Source organism: Lycium ferocissimum, chromosome 4 (assembly GCF_029784015.1).
Source record: "Lycium ferocissimum isolate CSIRO_LF1 chromosome 4, AGI_CSIRO_Lferr_CH_V1, whole genome shotgun sequence".
NCBI classification, from domain to species: Eukaryota; Viridiplantae; Streptophyta; class Magnoliopsida; order Solanales; family Solanaceae; genus Lycium; species Lycium ferocissimum.
The window spans coordinates 67550971-67566813 of NC_081345.1; positions in this window are offsets into that span (position 1 = coordinate 67550971).

Consider the following 15843-nt stretch of genomic DNA (forward strand, 5'->3'; position numbering starts at 1 on the left):
CTATTTATATATGACCTCCATAGTGGTGACACATGTCCAACCCTTGACATGTGTCCCATTATCCTTAATGGACCAATCATATTCATCCATGTGTTGTGGGGCCCACTTAATGGTCTAATTAGGCTAATTAATTATAATTAATCACTAATCCCCACTTAATAATTTAATCATGGTTAATTAATGCCAAATCTCCATTAGTATTTTCATACCAATTAAAATTTATAAGCAACTTGTGTACTAACAAAAATCGGGGATTAAAAATCCTTGTCTCATATCTATAAATAATCTTGTCCTTGGACTTATGCCGATTAACTTGCGAATAATCCGTCGTATAAAAATACGGATATAACATCCTTCCCCCTTTAGAAAAATTCGTCCTCGAATGTTAAACCAGTCCCATAAAGTCTTATACAAATTTGGGGGTTCATTGCTATAGCATGTAGTCTTATCTACCAATCAATATAGTCAAGCAAGGAATTTAAATTACCTGCAGGCATAGGGAACAAGTAAGGATACTTATTCTTCATCTCTTCCTCGGCTTCCCAAGTCATCTCCTCCCTGTCATTATTCCGCCACCATTGTTATATCCCGTATTTTGTACATTGGGATATTCCGAGCTAACCGCGATAAGTTAAGGACAAGACTATTTCGGGATACGCGGTAGAGACTTTTAATCTCCGATTTTATTTTAAGGCACGAGTTGCTTATAATTTTATTGGTATGGAATATTAAGGAAGATTAGGGGTTAAAAGTTAATTAAGGAAAGTTAAATATTTCATGAAACAAGCCACAAGTGGCCGTGTGGAGTGAGTGGGCTCCCACCCATGGCTTGGCAAATTTGATTGATCTAAGCCATGAGTGGGGGAAAGTGTCCACATTTTGGGGGCAAGTGTCCACCTTGTAGGGGCTATGTATTGATATATATAGATGAGTCATGACAAAGCAAGACAATTATTCATCATTTTCAACTTAAGAAACTTGGAGAAGCTTGGAGAAAAAGAGAGAGCCATATTCGGCCATGGCTAGCCGAATTTGATGCCCTTGAAGTTGATCAAAAAAAATAATTTTCTTCTAGCATTTCAACCAATTGGAAGGTCCTTATTAACGTGGAGTAGTTGTTGGAGCAATCAAACCATTCATTCTTGCAATTTACAACCCTAGCCAAGTTGAGAAGTTAAGTGGAAAAGGTAAGGTTTAATTTCCTTATTCATATGTTATGGATGGTTTGTGCATGTTGTAGTATGTAGAAATGAATGAAATTCATGGAACCATATGTGTTGGTGTTGAGCCGTGTAGGTGTTGTGTTGTGTAGGAGTGATGAACAAATTTTACTTAGTATTTTTGGTTATTGTTGTTGTGGATTCTATGATGAAAATGAAGGTTTAATGGTTCAAGTTGAAGTTGTAATCGTTGTGGGCTGTTGTAGAAGCTAATGCGATTTTAATATAGTTTCTTGTATTTATGAGAACGAAGTTGTTAACGTGTGGATTGTTGGTATAGTTCATGAATTTGGAAGAGAGGAATGTGTTGTTGTTGTTCTTATTGAGTTTGGAGGTTTCGGGTGGTGTTGTATGTTGGTTGGGCCGTTTTGAATATTGTGCGAATTTTTTGAAGTGTTCTTGAGTCTTGTTTGAATGATCTCGGGTTAGTACTTGAACGTGAGGACATTGATGTTGGCTTGATTGTATGTGGTTGAATTAATTGTTGATGTTGTTAATATGGTTGTTGATATTGTTGTTGATGATTTGACCGAGTTGAATTCTCAGGGTTTGTTGAATTTATAAAGGAAATGCTGCCCGAATTTCTGTAAATAAAGTGCTAGCTTGGGATTGAATTCCTAAGTACCTATAACTAATGTTTAGTATCTAACGACGTTGTTGTAGATCTTGGAAAGCCCGAGACTTAAGTTCGGACTAGCTTAGGAAGCGGACGAGGTATGTAAAGCTATCCCTTCTTTCTTTTGGCATGTCTTAGATGTAAGTAAGATACGATACGAGCCTCGGGGTGACTCTACTTATAAGTTCCGAGCATGTTTACGATTCTTATTCACTTCTTGATATTAGCCTTCTTAATATGGTCGAGCCATTGCTCTCGAGTATTTGTATGATTGGATAGTACATGATGCATAGAGAGATCCTATTCCTGAAGGATTCTATAATGAATAATGTCCATAACTTTCATAAGCGGCCTCGGATTGCTTTGATACGTTTGTAGAGGTTCGTAATGAATAATGTACGTAACTTTCATTGAGCGGGCTCGAATTTGTTTGATACATGTCTACGATCCCTAAGACTCTCTTTAACGTAGTCCTAATGGCATTTAGAACGGATTTAACATGACTATCGTTTGATACTTGAGCGGTGATTTGTCTACTTATCCATAGAGTCTTAAAAGATGATTTATATGCATATGGTTTCTCACTACTCTGCTCGTGCTTGCGGTTATTACTTCTTTCACTGAGTCCCGGGCCAGGACACGTATTTGTGCACAACTCCACTGCATTATTCACCGAGTCCCTCACTAGAGGGCCGGGAAACGTTATATGTATATGTATATGATGATATGATGATATGATGATATGATGATACGGGGATGGCGGCCAGGATGGCATATGATGATTCCATTCATCGAGTCCCTCACTAGAGGGCCGGGACACGTTATATGTACATGTATATGATGATTTTATTTACCGAGTCCCTCACTAGAGGGCCGGGACACGTTATATATGCATATATACAGGATGATTATCTAATTATGTTTCTAAGTCCCATAATGAATTGGATATGATATTGACGTGCATGATTTATGTTTCAAAGGCAAGCCTTATGGTTTTCTGGTTACTGTACTAATTTTCTATACTCTTATTTCGACGATTTTGTTTCTATCATCGTATTTCATGATTACATGCTCGGACGTATTCCGTATCGACCCCTTTCTTCAGGGGGCTGCGTTTCATGCCCACAGGTGCAAATACTCGTTTTGGTGATCCGCCAGCTTAGGATTTTCATTCGGCTGTCTTGGAGTGCTCCTTTGTTTCGGAGCCTATATTTTGGTACATACTCTTTCGTTGTATATGTATACGTCTATTCAGGGGTACGGCGGGGCCCTGTCCCGTCATATGATACTGTTGTTACTCTTAGAGGTCTGTAGACACATGTGTGGGTTGTGAGTAGTTCTTGTTCGCTTGTGTCCGCATGATTATGTTCGGGCAGGCGGTCACGTTCGCCGCGACGTTCCTTACCGGATTGCGTATGTATATATGTTTTGGGATACTGCATGCTATGATAGCCTTGCCTTCGTATATGTATAAGTTCTTAGTAAGCTAGTTGTGAATGATTATAGCAACAGGTGTATACGAGTGTCCAGCTTGGGCACTTGTCAGCGTCTGCCTACGGAGTTGGGTCGTGACAACCATGCTTTAACGGAAACTACGTCTTTAGTACGTAACTTTCTTACTTGACGATCCAGTATAGCTACGGGGTTTTCCTCATACGATAGATCTTCCGTTACCTGGACATCATCCACGGGGAATACTCTGAAAGGATCACCGATACATTTGCGAAGCATAGATGCGTGGAAGACTTGGCGCATCGCTTCCAAAATCAGGGTAGGTCTAATTCATAGGCAACCTTGCCTATCCTACGAACAATCTGATAAGGTTCCCTTTCTTGTCGAATCTCATCACACCCCTCATGGGTGACACCTTCAAGAATGCCCAATCGCCACTCTGGAACTCTAAGTGTCATCGTCGATTATCTGCACATGACTTCTGTCGACTCTAAGCTGCTAGTGACCTTTCCCAAATAAGTTTCACCTTATCAATAGCCTGCTGAATCATATCTGGGTCGATTAACTTAGTCTCCCCAACATCAAACCAGCCAATAGGTAACCTGCACTTCCGGCCATACCAGCCTCATAATGGTACTACTCCGGGTACTAGAATCGTAGCTATTGTTATAAGCAAACTCAATAAGTGGCATCCGATCATCCCGTTGCCTTCGAAATCAATAACACAAAGCCCGCAACATATCTTCTAGCGTCTCAATAGTACGCTCGGCCCGTCCGTCGCCTCCGAGGGTGAAATACTCGTTCTAAGATTTACTTGTGACCCCAATCCCTTTTCGGGAATGATCTCCGAGATTAGTTGTAAACTGGGCTCCTTTGTCCGATATAATAAATGTGGGAACCTTGTGAAGTCTCACTATCTCCTTGATGTATAACCTTGCATAGTCCTTAGCTGAATAAGTAGTCCTGACTGAGAGAAAATGGGCTGATTTTGTCAGTCTATCCACAATAACCCATATAGAGTCATAATTCCGTGGAGTGCGAGGTAATCTTTTAATGAAGTCCATTTTCTAGAATCTTTAGCCTCATACATTACTTCTTGACTTCTTTGAAAGACTTTAACTATCGCCCGCTTTTAGCTCTTAATCTCTATCCTTAGAGTTAGTTATCAAGTAGCGATGAAGTTCCCTCATATAATAGCTTTACATAGCCGCTCTGTGCTTTAACTATCATCAGTTGGTATAATTCTGACACGTTTCTGATTTGACATATAAGTTCGCTGTCATCAGTAACCAGCTTGTTTCTGATCGTCTCACTTAAACCATTTCACAATTTCCCTTAATCCAACTTGTAACACTTTAGGCACATTATCTCGTGTCATTTCTTTATCTTTAACTCAAACTCTTCTATTGCCCCTTTGTTCAGATTTTGCTCTTAACTTTCCTGTCACACATTATGTTGCGATCTTTACAAGAATATGCGAAGGTGCTCAAATTAGCCCAAGAAATACCTTAGCGTCATCTCACTAGCCTTCATGTTTTACCTTGCATTCTCCTTTCGTATCTTACAATCAGTTTCGGGGTAAACCTTCGACTCAACCATAGCCATGTCCTGTTTGCCCTCAGTACTGATTCTATCTCGACAATTTGGCTTAAACCATCTTTACATCTTTCTGTAATGTACCCAAATATCATAACTGCATTGTCATTATTGAGTCCTTACTCCTCTTACCAAGTATTCACTCACTTGGTCTTATGCTTAACATACAAATATTCGTAGGTTGCATAACTATTCTTGTAACAATTTGTATAAATATATTCAATCTCGGTCATAGTCTTTCCTTCTCCTGGTTTATTATGCTTTACATATCTTATTATACTAAAACTCACTTCGTAGTTTACCGTCATACCCTTTTCCTTCCTTTATTACTTATGTGTCACCATGTCATTAGGAATAACTCCCGTTACTTTAAGTCGCAATATCATTTAAACTCTAGTGCCAAGATAGCCTTGCTATCCTTTATAGTATCTTTTAAGTTACTCATTACCATCCTCTTGTCGTAATCTCCCTTTTTATAAGCATCTGTCTTCAGATGTCATATTATCCAAAAAAATTTCCAATAATTCTCAGCACTGCCTCGAATACCATTTTGGCTTCTATCCGTTTGTCACTGGCTTTCAGATTTTACCAACTTTCTTCAACAGGGGATCTCACTTGAAGTTTAAGTTTTCACATCAAATATATTGCAAGCCGTGAATCGTCTCCATCTTACACTTGCATTTCTCGTACCCGCTTCCCCTTAAGGGTGTACTTACACCGTTATCCGTTTATATTTCGCTCTATGTCCTTGTTTCCTATTTCAAATCCATCTAATCCTTTTTCCAATTCACTTGGTATCGTACCTTATCCATGTCTTTTCCTCATGATGTATAACTTTGATTATCCACGTACGAAACCTTGACTAAATCACGAAGCGACGAGAACCTTTCCATATATAGTGCAAAATCTCATCTAATAATCTGTACTTGAGTAATGCGACCAATGCAACAACTCGTCCAAGGCCACATTCTACTCATCCCAATCAATAATTAACTAGTACTTGTAGTCGTTCCAATCTCAATTAGGCAAAGACTTATATCCCAACGATAAGTGTCCAAAGTTCTCTTGTAATATTATCTTCATCCTAATCTATATCACCTGTTTCCGTTGATAATTTTCATAATACACCATTTGTTCCTAAAGCCTACCGTCTTTGTCCCTTAAGGATTTCACTATTTTCGAGGTGAAGTCGTGTGCACGCAGTACCCCTTTATGCCTTATGCCCTTTTCCCCTTGTTGTGTGGCCAACACTGGCTTCTAACTTACTCAAAAACATATCAAGTTCATTTTAATAATGGTCTTACCTTATCACCATGCCGTCGTACTACACCTTTAAGTCTGTAGCTATATATTTCCCTTTCGTTCTATACTCTTACTCAATTGATTACATCTATCTTGGATGCTTCCTTTAGAATTCCCTTATCATTTCTCTAGTCTATGCTCATCTTTTATTCTCGCACACAAGGAATCTTATGCTACCTCCGTATCCTTCGGAAAACATCACTTCTATATAATCCTTCTCTCATTTTCAAACGTATTCGTTCATCCATCTTTATTCGTATCATATCAATCATTTTCTAGCACCCATTCTACCTCGTTGTTCATCTTTCTACAACTTGGTCTTTCACAGTTCCGTCACTTATAGTACTCGTGTTCTCAGCTATACATGTCATAACCTATTACTGCAACGTTATCTCGCTTTCTTCTTATTTCCTTCTTTCAATTACTCTTCCTCTTCTCTGGTGCTCGCCATCATTTCCATTATCACATAATCTTTATTATGAACTTTCCTTACGTAACTTGATAAGCCTTTCTTATTCGTTCAACAGCTCACTTTTCCGTTTCACACTTACCTTTATACTCTAATTACATAGATCACGTCATATCCTTTGATGACTTCCTCACTAGGCTTTACTTATTTTCATAACCGTCCTCATTATATTCACATTATATCCTGTTCGTATTCAATCCTATAATGCAACATTTCTTAACCTTTTTCCCTTTCTGGTCAATATCATCCTTAATATCTCACAAGCTGTCTTATCAATACATTCATATCTGTCACAATCCTTTTTCCTCCGTACTCTTGTCTCAATCATACTATTACTTCTTTTTATCCTCGCCGATCGATTTAAGTTGATACCTCGATATAACATTCTATCAAAATTTGCCAGCCCTTTCTAAATTATCTCTTAGTACCGCAAGCCCTTTCCAAATTCTTCTTACCATATCGACATCGACCTCCTAATTATTATTATCATCAATTCAATAATTAACTCCTTTATCAAGGTCAGCCATACTCGTAGCTTAGTAAAATCTTATCATTACTATTGGCACGACCTTTCAAGACATATTACGAACCTATATCTTATTCTCTTTTTATTTCTAAGAAAATTTTGGCAGAGTTTCCTCTGTATTTCTTACCATCTCGAAACCTGCACGTACGTGAAATACCAACAATGCCTCCGGCCAACATATATATATATATATATATATATATATATATATATATCATATCGTACAGCCACACAGGCTCCCAATATCAACAACAAGACGAAAATGATGAACTTACCTCGTATGTTCTTGTTCAACTCAAACGCACACCGTTACACTTTCCTGTTTACTTTCCCTTTCAGTTTTCAACTTTACATTTCAGTCGTACTTCAATACTTTACCCGACATACATCTTTCGTACCTTTGCTTACCTGCGTGCTTTGTAACTTCCAATATCGTCAGTCGCTTTCTTCTGTCGATGCCATTCTTCTGCTGAAATCAAAGGTTAGTGTAAGAAATCTCATTTCCTATGACTTGGCTCTATCGCACGATCTTAGATATGAAAGAAAGGTAACATCCTAAATGCCCCCGTAGCCTCCGTTTATAGATGTGGTGCACAACACACCGATAAACAAGACTCTACTAGACACGGTCCGTAGACACTCCGAGGATGAATCGCTCGATACCACTTTTGTCACGACCCAACCCCGTAGACCGTGACTAGTGCCCGAGCTGGACACTCGTATACACCTATTAACTATAATCATCCACAACCAACATAATAAAGAACTTATATTTATAAAGGCAAGACGTCGTCTCAAACTCGTCGTATATATATATATATATATATATATATATATATATATCCCGAGGAGTTACAACTTCCAACAGATAACATCGTACATAAGCCGGCAAGGCTATCATAACATGTGGGAACGTCCCAATTATATATACGCAAGCCGACAAGGCTGCCACTACATACAGCATCCCAAAACATATATACATACGCAAGCCGACAAGGCTGCCACTACGAATGGGAACGTCCCAAAACATAAGTCATATATACACAACTGAACAGCAACTATATACAAACCCACATATGTCTACGTACCTCCAAGAGTGACAACAAGTAAATATATGACGGGACAGACCCCGCCGTACCCCGAGTAAACATATACATATATAGTACAGATTTGTGCAAAAAGTCTAGGCTCTCGAACATGGAGCACTCCAAGACAATTTTCGAGTGAAAGTCTAAGCGAAATGATCATCAAATCGAGCATCCGTACCGCGGGCATGAAACGCCCCCCCCCCCCCCCCCGAAGAAAGGGGGTCAGTACGAAATATGTACTGAGTATATAAAGCATGAAATACATTAAGGAACATCATAACCGAAGTAGAGATTTCGAGAGACAAGTATGAAAATCAAGAAAACACCGTACCCGTGCCTTGTAAAGCAAGTTACGCATATCATTATCATATACCGTACCGGCCCATCATGGGACTCGGTGACATAATTAGATAATCATCCCGTACATATGCATATATAACGTGTCCCGACCCCTCTAGTGAGGAACTCGGTAAATAAAATCATCATATACATGTACATATAACGTGTCCCGCCCCTCTAGTGAGGGACTCGGTGAATAAAGTCATCATATGCCATCCCGCCGCCATCCCCGTATCATCATATCATCATGTCATCATATCATCATATACATATACATATAACGTGTCCCGGCCCTCTAGTGAGGGACTCGGTGAATAATGCAGTGGAGCTGTGCACGAGAACATGTCCTGGCCCGGGACTCAGTGAAAGATGTAATAACAGTATGCACGAGCAGAGTAGTGAGTAACCATATACATATAAATCATCTTTTGAGACTCAATAGATAAGTAGACTAATCAACGCTCGAGCATCGTGATAATAGTCACACTCGATTCTTTGAATATCATTACGAACTATATCAATAATGCCTCAGAGATCATAGACATGTATTAAGTTAATCCGAGTCAGCTTATAAAAGTTATGGACATTATTCATTATAGAATCCTTTTGGAATAGGAACTTTTATGCATCATTTATTATTTAATCATATAAAAGACTCGAGGGTAATAGCTCGATCATCCCGAGGGTTCTAACATCAAGAAGTGAAGAAGAATCATAAATCATGCTCGGAACTTGCGAATAGAATTTCCCAAAGCTCATATCATATCATACTTACATCTAGGACATGCCAAAAGAAAGAAAGGATAGGCTTTACATACCTTTAGCGTTTACTCGCAACACAACACGTATACGCGCCCAATAGTATCTCAACCTATATTAAGACGTCAAGAGCTACGATTAAACTACGAAGAGGTTCAAAACGCATTCTAATGTTAGTAACTCCTTTCTAGACAATTAGACGACGTTTCGCTTTATATTCAAACCAACTACATACAACCAAGCCAACATCATTAATCATGCATTCAAGTATCAACCCGAGACTATTCAAACATGACTCAAGGACACTCCAAAAAGCCCATACAACATTCCAAAACAGCCCAACCAACACACAATATGACATATAATCTTCCAAGTTCAACAAGAACAACAACAACACATTCTTTCCTTCCAATTTCATAAACTACACCAACAACCACACGTTAACAACATCATTTACATAAGTGCAAGAAACTATATTAACATCATATTAGCTTCTACAATGCCCCACACACAATTACAACTCCAACTTGAATCATTAAACCTTCATTCTCACCATACAATCCATAACAACAACAACCAAAATACCAAGTAAAATTAATTCACCATTTCATGCACAAACAGCCCCTACACGGCCTCAACACCATCATACATAATTTCATGATTTTCATTCATTTCTACACACTACAACACGTTCAAAACCACTCCAAATTCATGCAAAAGAAAATTAAACTTTACCTTTAACACTTGACTTCTCAACTTAGCTAGAATTTGTGTCTTGAATTAATACTTGTTCTTGCTAGCTAGGATCAATCACATTGTTGTACACCTTCCAAAGGATCGAAATACTTGAAGAAAATTATTTGGATCAAGATCATAAACTTGCAAGAAATCAGCCATGGCCGTGGACTTATAAGAACTTCCATGGCATGTTTATAGTTTCTCTTTCAACTAAGACATGAAGATAAATAGGTAGAACACTTTTAGGACTTGAATTGCCTCTCATTTTTTTCTCTCAGCCATGGCCGTGGCTAAAAATGGCTGAATCTCTCCCTCTGAATTCCATTTTGTGGATGAAAAATGAATAGCTTAGTCATCTTTTCTATTTATATATGACCTCCATATGGTGACACATGTCCAACCCTTGACATGTGTCCCATTATCCTTCATGGACCAATCATATTCATCCATGTGTTGTGGGGCCCACTTAATGGTCTAATTAGGCTAATTAATTATAATTAATCACTAATCCCCACTTAATAATTTAATCATGGTTAATTAATCCCAAATCTCCATTAGTATTTCCATACCAATTAAAATTTATAAGCAACTTGTGTACTAACAAAAATCGGGGATTAAAAATCCTTGTCTCATATTGTCACACCCCAATCTTACTAGGGTGTGATGGGCACCCGACCCCATATTCAGAGCCGGGCGAACCCGTTGACTCTTACTGCACGTATGAACTACACCATTTTTTTTTTTTTTTTATTTAACTATCATTAACATAAATAGCACAATTACGAACGTAGGCTAATAAGCTTTGCGATTATACCATACAGTGACAGGGACAAACAGGAGTACATATAGCTACTATACATATCTGTCTACGAGCCTCTAACATAGTACACATATATACATAGGAAGGGTCGGATGTTTCGTGCCCGAATATGTACACACAAAAGTAGTACCAAGGAACAGGGCTCCGAAACAAGCGGAGCGCCGCAAAGATCTTTGTGAGGAACCCCAGATCGATCCAATATGTGCGCGACTGCGCGGCATGAAACGCAGCGTCCACAAGAAGGGCGTCAGTACAAATAGTGTACCGAGTATGTAAGGCATGAAAACATCATCAAGAACGTAAAGTAAGAAATGCAACACTATGAGGTCATAGATCATATATAAAAAGATAAGAGAGTAACTCGTATATGTAAGGGCCCCTTGGCCGGATAGCACGCGTAATTATCTTTTCCCTTAATATACGCACATACTCGTACGAAGCACATAACGCATTAGCCCGCGTCCGGCCTCCCGAGTCCGGGGTAACTTTAGCCGATGCGGGATTGCTTTGAACCAATGCGGGATTAGCCTAGACCAATGCGGGATTTGCCTAGGACAAGCCTTACGCTCATCTCCCATTTTGGGACTCGGCGTTCTTCTTTGAGGTTGGCCCCGCCATTGGGTTTGCCCCACCATTGGGTTTGCCCCACCATCGACTCTACGGTGCCTCACTTTAAAGGAACATTTACAAGGCGAGACTATCCGCGGAATATAGCATTAAAAGAAAACAGGGAGTGGAACCATGGACATCATATATGCGTTAATTTGCGCGTTGAAATTTTTTAGAATATAGTTTCATAACTAAGAGATAGAATTAAAGATCAAGAACTAGTTTAACATTTTCATGCACTCGCTAGACTCTTGATCTTAGTCATGGAGTCCTTCTTGTCATACTTACCATAGCCTTGTTCTTCCTTTACATCGTCGTTATCATTATTGTCATAGAAGTATTCTCATTAAAGTAGTAACAACACTTATCGTTAATAAACAAGGCACTAAAGAAAATCCGGGAACAGTGGGCCCACCTCGAGTCAAATGAGGTGGCGTACACAATTTACATATAATACGTGTTATGACGTTACTTATGAATGTCTTAGGGTAATCGGGTCTCTTCCTTGCACGTTCTAGGATATGTAGACATTTCTTTCACAATTCTTGCACTCTTGATTCAATCTTACTGAATGAATAGTAACTATTTTCAGTCGCGGATTTCTAGAGTTAGGAAAGTCCCCGAGGCGCGAAATCAAGCCTATACGTCTAAGACATGCCAAGAAAGGAAGGGGAAACCTTACATACCTCTTTCCGCTCCTTTTGCTATTCCAACTTCAAGCTGCAAATCCGCCAAAATCTACAAATTGGTCATGTTTACCAAATATGATTAGTGCCTTTAGAATTTGAAATCTTAAAATGACACTTGGCTACCGAAATTTCGGCAGCACTTCCCCTAAATACTCCATCCCACCAAGTCCGACTTGGCCAATTTCAACCAACGACAATCCGGAATTCAACCCGGCCAAACCAACAACACAATAACAACAACCATACTAACAATCTCCATATTCAATTCAAGTTACATTACAACAACTCAATCAATATGCTACTTTCTTTCAAAACCTTCCAACTCCAATGAAAACAATAATAATCTTATAATACATATTCCAACAACACCATATTAATATCTTTGTCTTTCATTCATGTAAAAACATAATATTCAATTCTCAAACTTCAACCACAAGCCTCCAACTACTATAATTTCTCTAGGATCATTAAGCTTTTTATTCGCAATATAGAATCCACACACATCATCAATCCATTCTTTCAAATAAAATTGACTCATTTTCCTCTATTCCATACCACAACTACACGGCCAATAGCATACATACACAACTTCTCCAAAATCATTCAACTTCCATTACTAACATAACATTTACAACAACAACCAAACATTAAATGAAGTAATTTAGCACATAATTTCTACACACACACACACACACATGCACGGCCTCTCCCTTATACTCTTGCTCTCCATAAATTTCACTCATTTTACACACTACATCATACACAACATCCATAACATATAAGAAAAGATGAATTTTTACCTTCTTGCTTCAACTCTTCACTTAGCTATATTTTTGTAGCTTGCAAGAACATAAGTCTTTCTTGCTCCAAAACCACTTCACCTTGCTAATCACCCTTCAAAGAATTATTTGGCTATGAAAAACAAGTTGGGAACTCTCTCTTCTCTTCTTTTTTTTTTTTTTCTCCTTCGGTTTCTTTCTCTTCCACAAGGCCGAATGGCCTCTTTTTTTCTTTCTTTTTCTTGTTCTCTTCCCTCTTGAAATTTCTAGAGACTTTTTAATAATAAAGATGACTCCCTATGTATAAATATATAAGTCTTCCACCAATTTTTCATATTTATAAATAGTCCCTCAATTTATTCACATGCCTCCTTTCTTCCCCTCTCTAGAAAATTCATCCATTTTCTTGGATTTTCTTAAAATAAATAAAGAAGACCTAGTGTCTTCCTTTGTAAGATTTAGTCCACATGTCCCCATAACTTGTAATTATCCCCCACTAATTAATAGAAATGTGGACATATGCTACACATGCCACACGGCCAACTTGGAACTTTCCGAGAATTTTTTTTTCCTTGAACACTTGTAAAATTACCATTTTACCCTTAGACTCTCTTAATAATTCCGCTTCTAAATTCTTCATAAGCAACTCATAAGCCAAGCAAAACAAAATAAGGCCTTGCTTGTTGTCCTCCCGCGATTGTCTTGAATTATCCGATTGCATAAAATGCGGGATATAACACATATCCATAAATAATCTTGTCCTTGGACTTACACCGATTAACTTGCTAATAATCCGTCGTACAAAAATACGGTATATAACATCTTCTACTAAAGCATTTATGTTCGGTGGTTGAGTTTCAGGCATGTTTTCTTCTTGAGGGTTTAAGGACGGCGCGACGACTTTTGATCGAGTAACTGGTGCCAGCGAATCGACCCCTGTCTATAAGAGAAAACAACTCAAAAGCTCCCAAGTTAGAGTCAAGTTTAAGCACGAAACACAAAATATCACGTTGTTTGCAGTTTATAGCATATAGAATCATATATTTTGTTTCAACTTCTTGATTGATTCACATTCCGAGGGTATTTTTGTCTTTTTGTAGTTTTGGGAATACTGATTTTCGGTAACTAGTTTGTATGGTTGATTTGCTTCTACCCATCGTATACTAAGGGCAATTTTATGTTTTTATTATAAGGGACCGAGTCTTAAATAGACTGCCTACGTGCCCCACCAAAGGGAAATCAGGTCCATCCATAGTTCAGGCATACGCAAAAAAGGTTTTTCCTATGCTACAAGAAACTTAGTTTTTCTACCCTGATCAGGCCTTATGTAGCTTCCCACATATCCCCAACGAACATCAGGTCGGCATGGTTTCGTTTACATAAAAAGGGAAAGGGATACTCTATCTTATTGAAAGCAAGAAGGGATACTTATGTTTTTCTACCGAACCATACTAAACAGGTTTTCATTGTCTTCTTTATCTTCATCTTTCATCCTCTTCCTCCCACGATGATCCAAACATGACCTTCATTCACGAGGTGTTCTAGCTCAAGCTTGAAATTCACACATTCTTCAATGTCGTGGCCGGGGCGGCCATGGTGATACACACAAACCCTTTTTTTCGGATGTCCTGGGCGACCCTGATAGGTTTGTGGCAGTGCCCTTATCTTTTTCACGCTACATAGTAGGGAGTGGATTCTGGCGTATGACTCTTCGAATTTGGAAAAGTCACTCCTCCAGAACCTAACATTTGATATCCTTTCTAGGTGGTTTCTTACTTGGTCATGAGTTAGGAGAGAGTGGGGTCCCCACAGTTGGCTAATTCTCCCTTGTTCAATCCATTGGATAAGCTTTCTTTCCAATGCTCCACACTCATTGGTGCTATGTCCGGACTGACTTCGGTGATAGAGGCATTTTCTATAAATCATAGAAAGAGCACATGGTGGCAACAGATTTGGGCTTTGCACGTATACTCCAAAGCTCCCTAAAGTTTCCAAGAGTTCTTGTTTGGGAAACTCTACCGGCATACCCCAATTGTGTGATCTTATGCCCTTAAGAACAATTGTGCACGAAATTGGAGGTTCCTCGAGTTGAGATCCGTCCGAGTCTCCATAGGCTTTCAGATTGGGGATAAGTAGTTCTTCATTTCCGTATGGTATGGGGTCATGCCCTTCTTGTTGACTGAGTGGGACATAACTCCCAAGTTGTGCTTTAGGAGCCTCTCCCTATTTTACCCGATTGGCAGGGTATTGCTTTGTTAGTTCCTCAAAATAAGCTAGAAGAGTTTCTGCTTCATTCATTTTCTCATTTGCCGCCTTAGTGGTTTGTACAACCTCTTTCATTCTAGCAGTGGCTAGGGCCATTCTATCGTCCCATTGTCGATTTTTCTCACTTGTTACTTCCATGTTCTCGTCGTCACTGACTAGGTTGACGTAAGGCGAAGTTGCACTCATGTTGCCTGGAGTTTCCATTTCCTATTAGCAAATCAACCTTTTAAAAGTGGAGCTAAATTGGTTTTGGTGGTTATTTTCTTTGGTTTTTCTTTTGGGTAGTGACTGGAATGTGGATCAATCAAGAGTTTCGACAATATATATGATTTTCACACAAAGTAGTTATATCAAGTAAGCATTTAGGCAATGTATAATTCGCTTTCCTATACCTCGTTGCTCCAAGGCTACTAGCGTATGAAGCAAAATTGTGCCATATGTAAAACAAATGTATTGTTCCCAAAGATAAAATCCCCAGTGCTTTTCATTAATGATATTTTCCCAAGTGGGATTACAAGGCTTTTTAAAGTAAATGCAATAATCAGAAAAAGTCCACTCCACGGACAGAAGTCTGCT